The sequence below is a fragment of the Octodon degus genome, unplaced genomic scaffold (genome assembly GCF_000260255.1).
Source record: "Octodon degus isolate 3935 unplaced genomic scaffold, OctDeg1.0 scaffold00027, whole genome shotgun sequence".
NCBI lineage: Eukaryota > Metazoa > Chordata > Mammalia > Rodentia > Octodontidae > Octodon > Octodon degus.
In genome coordinates, this window is record NW_004524603.1 from 9,592,982 (window position 1) to 9,602,185 (window position 9,204).

The 9,204-nt window shown below is 38.1% G+C and overlaps 1 non-coding gene across 1 annotated transcript; it reads right to left on the reverse strand.

Annotated features, from left to right (window-relative positions):
• Positions 1-1,574: 1,574 nt before the first annotated feature.
• On the reverse strand, positions 1,575-1,679 carry LOC111816162. The gene has a single exon (XR_002820641.1). It is a non-coding gene; the product is annotated as a U6 spliceosomal RNA (small nuclear RNA).
• Positions 1,680-9,204: the final 7,525 nt, after the last annotated feature.

A 9,204-nucleotide genomic window follows, 5' to 3' on the forward strand; every position in this document is an offset into this window, starting at 1 on the left:
TACTTCCCTAAAAGAACTCATGGGTGTCAGGTTATGCTGGATGACCAAGAAGGGTGGGTAAGATGAAGCTCTGATTAAAGATCTCAGACACTGGATGATCTTTTATTTACTTTTAGTATGTGTGTCTGTGCATTTGTGAGGTCAGAATTGTGCAAATCCAATCCCCAGAAATTTGCCCAAATACAAATACAGACAAGAGCTCTTTATTGTTTTACTTTTGTCTGAGACACACATAATTATAGCTCCTTGTAGAAGCCTAAGAATTCTATCTTATGTGTGCTGACTTTAATACTTTTAATTTACATAATTTTCATAAATATTTACTGCTGAATACAATGCTAGTGTATGAGAATTTTCAGTCACTGATACTTAAGTAATTACTATTTGTTTTTGTAAGGCTGATGTATTGTTAGGAGTTACGTCTTTCCCCTGAAGTTTCTGGATTTATTTCTTTATTTATTTTTTTAGGACAGGGTCTACAGGGTCTACAGGGTCTCACTGCTGAGATCGGACTCAGAGTGATTCTCCTGTTTTCAGTCCCTCAAGTGCTGGGATTACAGGCGCCTGTCACCATGCCCAGTCTCAATCGCTGTCTCAGTGTGCCCTGTGGGTGGGGCCACCATTGCATGCCCAGGATCAAACCCCAGCCAGTGTGCTCTGCCTGAGCAGGCACATTAGTCCCCTGAGCTACCAGCCCAGCCCTTTGTTGTTTTTTCTATTATATACCTCTTGAAGATATTTTATTTATTTTTATTTTTTAAACATTTTATTTTTTTGTTTCCCATGACATTTATTATCTGAAATTCTAAATGCGAAAAATTAATAATGATTTAGAAATTATTTATAAAATATAGTCTGTGCAAATATATGCATGCACATGCAACCTTCTTGGCAGTGAAATTCAATGCAATACATTTCTTCATACAACTATTTAGATCTATTTTGTATATGGCTAGATTTCTGGACTGATGTGTAAACATAAGATTATATAAGTCTTTATACCTATTTTTAAAAGATATTTTAATTTTTAAGAGTGTTTTCATCATGTTCTGTAGGGACTTAAAGTTCACCACATTGATACTTGATGAAAAATACCTGTTCCATGTTATGCCTAAGATGTTTGATATTCAGACAGATAGTGAGGTTTAGCTTAACAGCCTAGGTTGTATGGTAATAACAGGCCGGCCCTTTGGATACTTTTTATTTCAGCTTGAAATTGCCAGTAGCTAATAAAAATAATTTAACATCTTCTATATTAGGAATCACTGAAATAAATTTGGTATAACTTTATCAGATCTTTTTGGTGGCCAGCTCAGACCACCTTAGAGGAGAGGCTGGTGTAGCATATGGTGCCAGGATCAAACTGCGGTCCCTGTGCTTGCCTAAGCTTGCCAAAGCAGGCACTTTACACTGCTGAGCTATCTTGCTGGCCCTTTTCTCAGGTCTTGACAAAAGTAAAAATGTGATTTATGTGGGATGAGGCTTCTTCTACTAGGTGAAATTCATATGTGTTGAATTCTTGTCAGGCTAAGACTGTCATTCCCATTATCTTCAGTGTTGTCTACAATTTTTTTTTAAATATGGAATGCTGTATGAATTTGTGTGTCATCCTTGCCCAGGGGCCATGCTAATCTTCTCTGTATTTTTCCCATTTTCCAGTGGTGCTGCCCAAACCAGCAGTGCTGCTGTGTTTTGTATATAATTTATGATAAAACTACTTAGATGCTGACATTCAAGAAGTGTCCAACGTGCAGCAAAGTTTTCACTGTTCTAGAACTTGAAACACAGAACACCCTCTCAATGTCATCTCCTTTTCAACACATTTGAAATATGATGTTGGTGATTTCTGCTATTGTACCAAGAGTCAATGCTAATCGCTTTCTCAGAATTACTTGTTAAATTCATGACTGTAGAATCGATTCACACATCTTCACTGCAGTGGGTAGCCAGAAGGGTGGACTCAAGGGAGATGTTCCTCTTTTCCTTTCCTGAAATCCTACCAGAAACAGATAAATTGGGGCAGGATACAAATAGCCTAAACTATTGTTTAGGAGGTGGTCAGTTGACTGAAGCATAATTTTAGTTTCAAGTCACTAATTCTATGATGACTGCCTTATCAGCTACATTAAATTTCCCCAACTATAATAGCCAAAGACCTTGAAGTACTTTTTTGGGTATTTAGTCTTCTGATGGGTGATATTCTTGCATTAAAAAAAAAATAGAAATGCTTTACCCTAAGATAATCAACTTTGCCCTGGCATAATCACCTTGCCTTAGATAATCAAATCTGATGATGGTGCAACTCCTCTTAGAAGAGGGTAAGCAAATAAAATCTCAAAATGCAGCAAACTGTGTAGTGACCTCTGTGAAGATCAGTCTGTAAATCCCTGAAGCTCCTCTTGATTCTCTGTTCTCAACCCTCTTTCCTGAGTATCCATTAAATACATGACACATTCCATTCTGTCCTTCTTCCACTGTGCAAATTCAGAGTCCTGGTAACAATTCAATTTTCATTTATCACTCACCAAGATATACAGTAAGCACAGGGGAAGAGCAGGAAAAACTAAAACAGCACGCAGTGTCTTCAGCCCTGGGCTTCCCTCCAGTAGAAATGACAATGCGAAATTCTCTCTTGACTTAAACTATTTCTAATTGATCAGGATCACAGAAGTTCATCCTTCCAGAACTCACAATAATCTCTAATCAGAATAGCAAATGGAAAATTTCAAAATTAAAATGGAGCTTCATACTAAATTTAAATTTGAGAGCCAAATCTAACGTCCTGATGCTCAGCAGTGAGAGAAAATCAAGCAGTTTTACTTCCCTAATGCTTCTGTGAGGACATTTTATGATAAATATGTAGTTCAAGCACATGCCTTTCCATCTTTTTGCAGCCAGGAAATGTAGCCTGCACTACACTGGGTTGGATTCTTTATGGGAAATACTCTCCATAAGCTGTGCTTCAAATTTTGTTCCTCATTTTGTTCATTTCATTAGAAATGAAAATAATACAAATCTGGATAGAATTTCTTTATATAGTTAATAAGCTCATTATCTACAATTGACTATTCTGAAATATAAATATATATATATATATATATATATATATATATATAGAGAGAGAGAGAGAGAGAGAGAGAGAGAAATTAACTATGTTTCCTCTCTTATTTGACATTACAGGCCACTGACTTTCAGGCAGAAAGAGAGTGGGTGCAGTTAGGGTGCAGGGTAGGAAAGAGAATGAGACAGGGTGAGGGAGTTACTTATATAATTACAGATTTCAGACTTTTGCTTCCTTCTTTCAGTTAAAGACTAGCATCCGAGTAATTATGTACCCTTGGCTGCCCTCCATGGTGCAGAATTTGCTTATATTAGAAAGATATTTAAAGAATAAAGCAACGGTGCATTTATTATTTTAGAACAAAGAATTGCAATTAAGGAAACAAAAGAGAAAGCTAAATAAACAAACTATTACCAAAGCATGGAAAAATTTGTAAAATCATGAGACCTGAAATATTTATTCCTGAAATTAGACTATTTGTTCAAATTCTGTATCTGTAATATTAAGTACATAAAATCTATGGACTACAGATGATTGGAAGAAAATATTTTAATTTGTTTACTTTGGATTGCTACAAAAACAGTACAAATTTTCAAGATACACAGAAGTACATTGAAATAAATTACCATATTAAAACTTTTTTTACTATTTTCCTTTTTAACATTGGCCTATGAATGTAGAAAATGATCAGTTCACTTCAATATAGAATTTATTTTTAAAAGTTTTATTGTTAATATTATTATTATAATTATTATTATTTTGGTGGAACCGGGGATTGAACTCAGGCCCTTGCACTTGTCAGGGAAGCGCTTATTATACTGAGCCATCTCCCTGGCCCTAATTTATTTTAAAATAGTGAGGTAATTAAAAAAATTATTACAAAAAAATTAATCCCCAAACCAAGTCTTGAATGGCACTAATTGAAAATATGTCTTAGTGGAAGAAATAAAGGAAGAAAAGAAGAGAAATTAAGCGCTATGCAGGTGATACCACAAGGCTTGGCTTACACGAAAAAATCTAATGCATTAATAATTTAAAGAGCAACATGAAAGTAAATGATAAGAATCAAGGAGGTAGACATTTTTAAGATGAAAAGAACATCTAGGGATGGAGGGACAGGGAAGGGGATAATAAAAAGAATAATGATGTCTTGCATACAGCATACAGCTACCAGATCCTACAATAGCAGTAGTCTTTTGTTTCCCAAACATATATGTACCCCCTTCCAAAAAAAAAAAAAAAAAAGAAAGAAAAAGAAAATTAAGTTAAGGTTCTTAGTCCTGTAGCAGGTAGAGAATGAGGTTGAGAATGATTTCAAAAGTTGGCTTTAGGGAACAATATAGGAAGCCTTTTCTCTTTTTCTTTAAGAAAAGACTGGAACAGAACATAGAGGCTTTCAAATAATGAGAAAAGTAAAGAATGTCTAACTGAGAGCTCTGAGAGCATAAAAGATGTCTTCCAATTCTTCAATTGAAACATTTTCCATAGTAACATGACATCCCCAAAATACATTTATTTTTTTTGATGGTGGAAATGAGGATTGAACTCAGGCCCTTGTGCTTGCCAGGCAAGTGCTTATTCTACTGAGCCGTCTCCCCGGCCCTACCCAAAATACATTTAAATTAACAGTTCACATTTTCATTGCTTTGTTGGTGGTGGAGGAAAAGCAGATGAGATAAATGCTACAAATAGTCCACACAAAGTTTAGTTCCTTGTGCACTTTATCACACAACTACTTAGCGACTTCTTTCCTGAGGCTCCACTTTGTGCTAGGTGTTAGATGTAGGGAAAAAAAAAAATGTGCAAGAGTAGAAGATGCCTCACCTGGTAGGATTTATGACATAGTGGGATAGGAAGAAATACTTTTTCACAGCTAAGAATGGTTCTACTAATTGGGGGGCTATAGTGGACTATTATAGATTGATTATGATGGATGCAAGCAGGTGACTTTTAACCTGAAACAAACAAAAAATACATTATACGATGTGCAGATCTAATGCAAAACTAGTTGTGTCGCTGTTGTTTTTTTGAATGTGAAGCTTCTACAATGCTCTAATGAAGGCATAGGAATGAGATAATTGTAGTTATCACACCAGTAACTCAATGTGTTAAAGACCAATGAGGAGGCATGGAAGTTGTTGATATCTTCCAGGTACACAGGAGCCGAAGAGGGTCTGAGGATAAGAAGGCAAGAAATCAATTAGAAAACTTACCTATAGTCAGAGCAGAGGTAATGTTAGCTGGGGTTGCTATAATTCTAATGGAGATGAAGAGAAAAGAATGTTTTGTGTCAAATTTTGAAGCTATCGTCAAAGAGGATTTCACTTACTCAATTGGGAAACTTAAAGGTTTGACACCATTCAGAGTTAGCAGAGAACGAGTGGTAGCCCTTATTCACTGAAATCAGAGTCATACGTGGGAGTGGACAACAGAAGTGGAACCCTGACCAGAATGTTCCGACTCACATAGTCCCATGGCATTGGCTCACCAACCGAGGTGCTCCCAAAGATGAAATAGACAGGAAGTCTGTGAAATTTTTATTAGATTTACATAGGGGGAACAATTAAGGTTAAATGAACAGAAACCTACTTCAAATTGTAAGAACAGAGAATCACAACCCCATCAACCAGTTCCCAGATGTGTGCTAGTTTACAGACCCAGGAACCCCTTGAATGGAGGGAAGGTTGGGTCCCCTTGAGAAAGCACCTGGCCCCCATCAATAATTAAGATAGCCAATTTCTATCACATCCTTCCCCAAAGGAAACTGAAGCCTTTCACTAGAGTTTACTCCAGGGGGAAGGGGAATAATCAGACATTTCAGGAATGCCTGGACACCGGTTCTGAATGAAGGAGAATTCCAGGGGATCCAAAATGTCACTGTGGCCCTGCAGTAAAAGCAAGGACCTGTGGAGGTCAGGAGATCAATGGAGTTTTAGCAAAGCCTTGACTCACAGGGGCTTCAGTGGGTCCTCAAATTCACTGTGTAGAAATTTTCCCCCTTCCAGAATATACAGTTCAGATAGAGATACTCAGGACTGGGTAGAACTTTCATGTTGACTCTCCAACCTGTAGTGAGAGCTGTTATGATTGGAAAAGGCAAAGTAGGGGCTCTTAGAGTTACCTTTCCTGAGTAAAATAGTGAACCAACACTAATTTCTTATACTTGGAGGCATTACAGGGATTAGTGCCCGGATTTAGGACTTGAACTATGTGTGAGTGGGAGGAGGGTGTTCCTATGACATCTCCATTTAATCCCTTGACTGCCTGGGCATAAGACAGAAGGATCATGGAGAATGAGAGTAGATTTTCATAAACTGAATCAAGTGGTGATTCTGACTGCAGGTGCTGTGCCAGATGTGACATTCTTGATTGAACAGATTAACAGATCTCCTGGCACTTAGTATGCAGCTATTGATTTTGCAAATACCTTGTTCTCTATACCTATCCATCAGGCCCATGAGAGAGAGAAAAAAAAAAAAAAAGAAAGCATTGTTTGGAGTTGGTGTAGCCAGCACCACACCTTCACTGTCCTACTTTAGGGTCACATTAACTCCCTAGCCCTGTGTCATAACATAGTTTACAAGGATCTTGATTGCCTTTTGGCTCCAAAAACATATCCTGCTGGTCCATTACACTGGTGACATGTATGCCGCTCAGGCCAAGTGGGCAGGAGCAGCAAGCACTCTGGATTTGTTAGTAAAACATTTGAGAGCCAGAGGGTAGGAAATAAATGCAACTAAAATTCAAGGCCCTTTGACTTTACCAAAATTTCTAGAAGCCCTGTGTTATGGAGTATTTTGAGATATTTCTTCTAACGTACAAGATGAGTTGTTGCATCTGGCTTCCTCCATAGTGAAAAGAGAGGCACAGTGCCTAATGGGACTATTTGAATTTTTAGAGGCAACATATTCTGTGCATAGGTGTTTTACACTGACCCATTTATAGAGTCATTTGGAGAGTTTTGAGTGGGGCCCAGAATAGGAAAAGGCTTTGCAACAGGTCCAGGCTCCTGTGCAGTCTGCTCTGCTACTAGGGCCATATGGTCTAGCAGATCTAATGGTACTCAAAGTGTCAGTGGCAAGGAGAGATTCTGTTTGGAATCTCTGGCAGGCACCCACTGGTGAATTACAGTGGAAGCTTCTAGGATTTTGCAACAAGGAGCTCTACCAGCCTATGTTCTCCCTTTGAAAAATATCTCTTGGCAGGGTAGCTGGGTAGGTCTCAGTGGAAATTTAACACTTGACCACAGGACATGAGGTTGCCCTGTGACCTGAGTTTCCTATCATGAGCTGGGTCTTATCTGATCCACCAAGTCATAAGGTTGGACTTGTTATGCAAGTCCCACTTCATGACTCATTCTGATCATTCAACAAAAGTGATCTATTTGTGATGGAGCCAGAGGAGGTCCAGAAAATAGAAGTAGGTTACATGAAGAAGGTGTCCAGATATCTATGGCTCCTACCCCTGCTATATGGTCTTCTTCAGTGGTATTAATCCTGTGTTTAAAAAAAGAGCTTATGCTTCATTACATAGGTTTCTTATGTTATACAATATAACTACATTTTGAAATTAGATAAACCATATTTTTTAGTGTGGATGTACTGTGCTAGGATTTGCAACATATAAACAAATTATTATTATAATTGACTTGTGGGTGTGATTTTTGGTACTTTAATCATTGTTTAGTATTAAAAGCATTTTAAAAACTTTGGACTAAAGTGAGAGACAAAAGAGAGTTGTGAAGAAGATGCATTTGTACTTTTTAGACGCCTGCTTGTAATCAGGTTATTTAATCAAGGCATTGTGGTTTTAAGGAAGAATTTATGGAACACTTTAATATTTGTTTCTTGCATGAGAATGAATCCCATAAGAATTGCATATATATAATTGTTACAGTAATATAAATCTGAATAGATCAAGACATGTTAATTCTTTGTGAATCTGCTATTGGATACTAAGGTTAAAGGAAATGTGTCCAATTATCAAGTTGACAATGGATAGAGTATAGTGGTTAGTTGAGTAATTGTGGGGAATGCCCAGCTCTATTGAGTCACAGTGGTTCTGTATATGGGAAGATCCATTTTTTTAAAAAAACTCTCTCTCTCTCTCTCTCTCTCTCTCTCTCTCTCTCTCTCTCTCTCTCTCGTATTTGGTTGTTTCAGAGTCTCACATGTAGCTTGGACTCAGTGATCCTCCTTTTCAACCTCGCCAGTGATGGGATCACAGGCATTCACCACTACACCCAGATTCGGTGGCCAGCTTAGCTCGCCCTGGGGGTGGAGCAGGCGCAGCATGTGGTGCCAGGGATCAAACCACGCTCGCTTCACTTGCCTAAGCAGGCTCTTTAGTCTGCTGAGCAATCTTGCTGGCCCTGAAAAATACCCTTTTTAAGGAAGATTGTTGTTGGAGTGGTATAAAAGGAGAACAAGGAGGAAGGATTTCAGCTGAGCTTCTGTGACTTTCCTTTGGAAGAATGCATTCATTTTTCATCAGAAAACCTTTAGCTGTTTTCTTTCTTCAGAGGCATTTTAGTCTTCATCTTCTGCTTGGACACTGTATCCTGTTTCCCACGCACATCCCTCAGCCTTCTGGAACAAACCGTTCAGCTTCCAGCACTGGCCCTTGAGCCTTTCCAGACCAGAGACGTCAGTCTCCCATGAAGGACCTTCCGGGCTGCTGATATCGACTTCCCATGTATGGTGCTGTCAGCCCCAAGCCCTGGACTGGATCCTTCAGATCTCCAACATCCACCTACATTTGACTCCAGTAAGCACTGACTAATTTAGATGTTTTGTGTTAAACTTTGAAGCTATCATCTAAGCTACCTGCTATTAGGTTCAATGTAAATAAAAGAAGATTTCAAGTATGATCAGTATCCTTTGGAAAAATATGTATTTATTTTAAATTTCTATTCATAAAAATATGATCATCCAATGCTGAAATAAGGAAGAATGCGACAGAAGATTTGTAGTTAAACATTATTTTCTCGTGAACTGTTCACACTGTGACGCGTATGGGAACTTAAAGTTTGGAAAAATGCATAACTGGTTCTGGGTTTAAGATGGAGTTTTGGGGCAGGAGAGATGACTCAGTGAAATAAGCGCTTACAAGGGTGTGAGTTCAACCCCGGTTCTGTCAAAAAA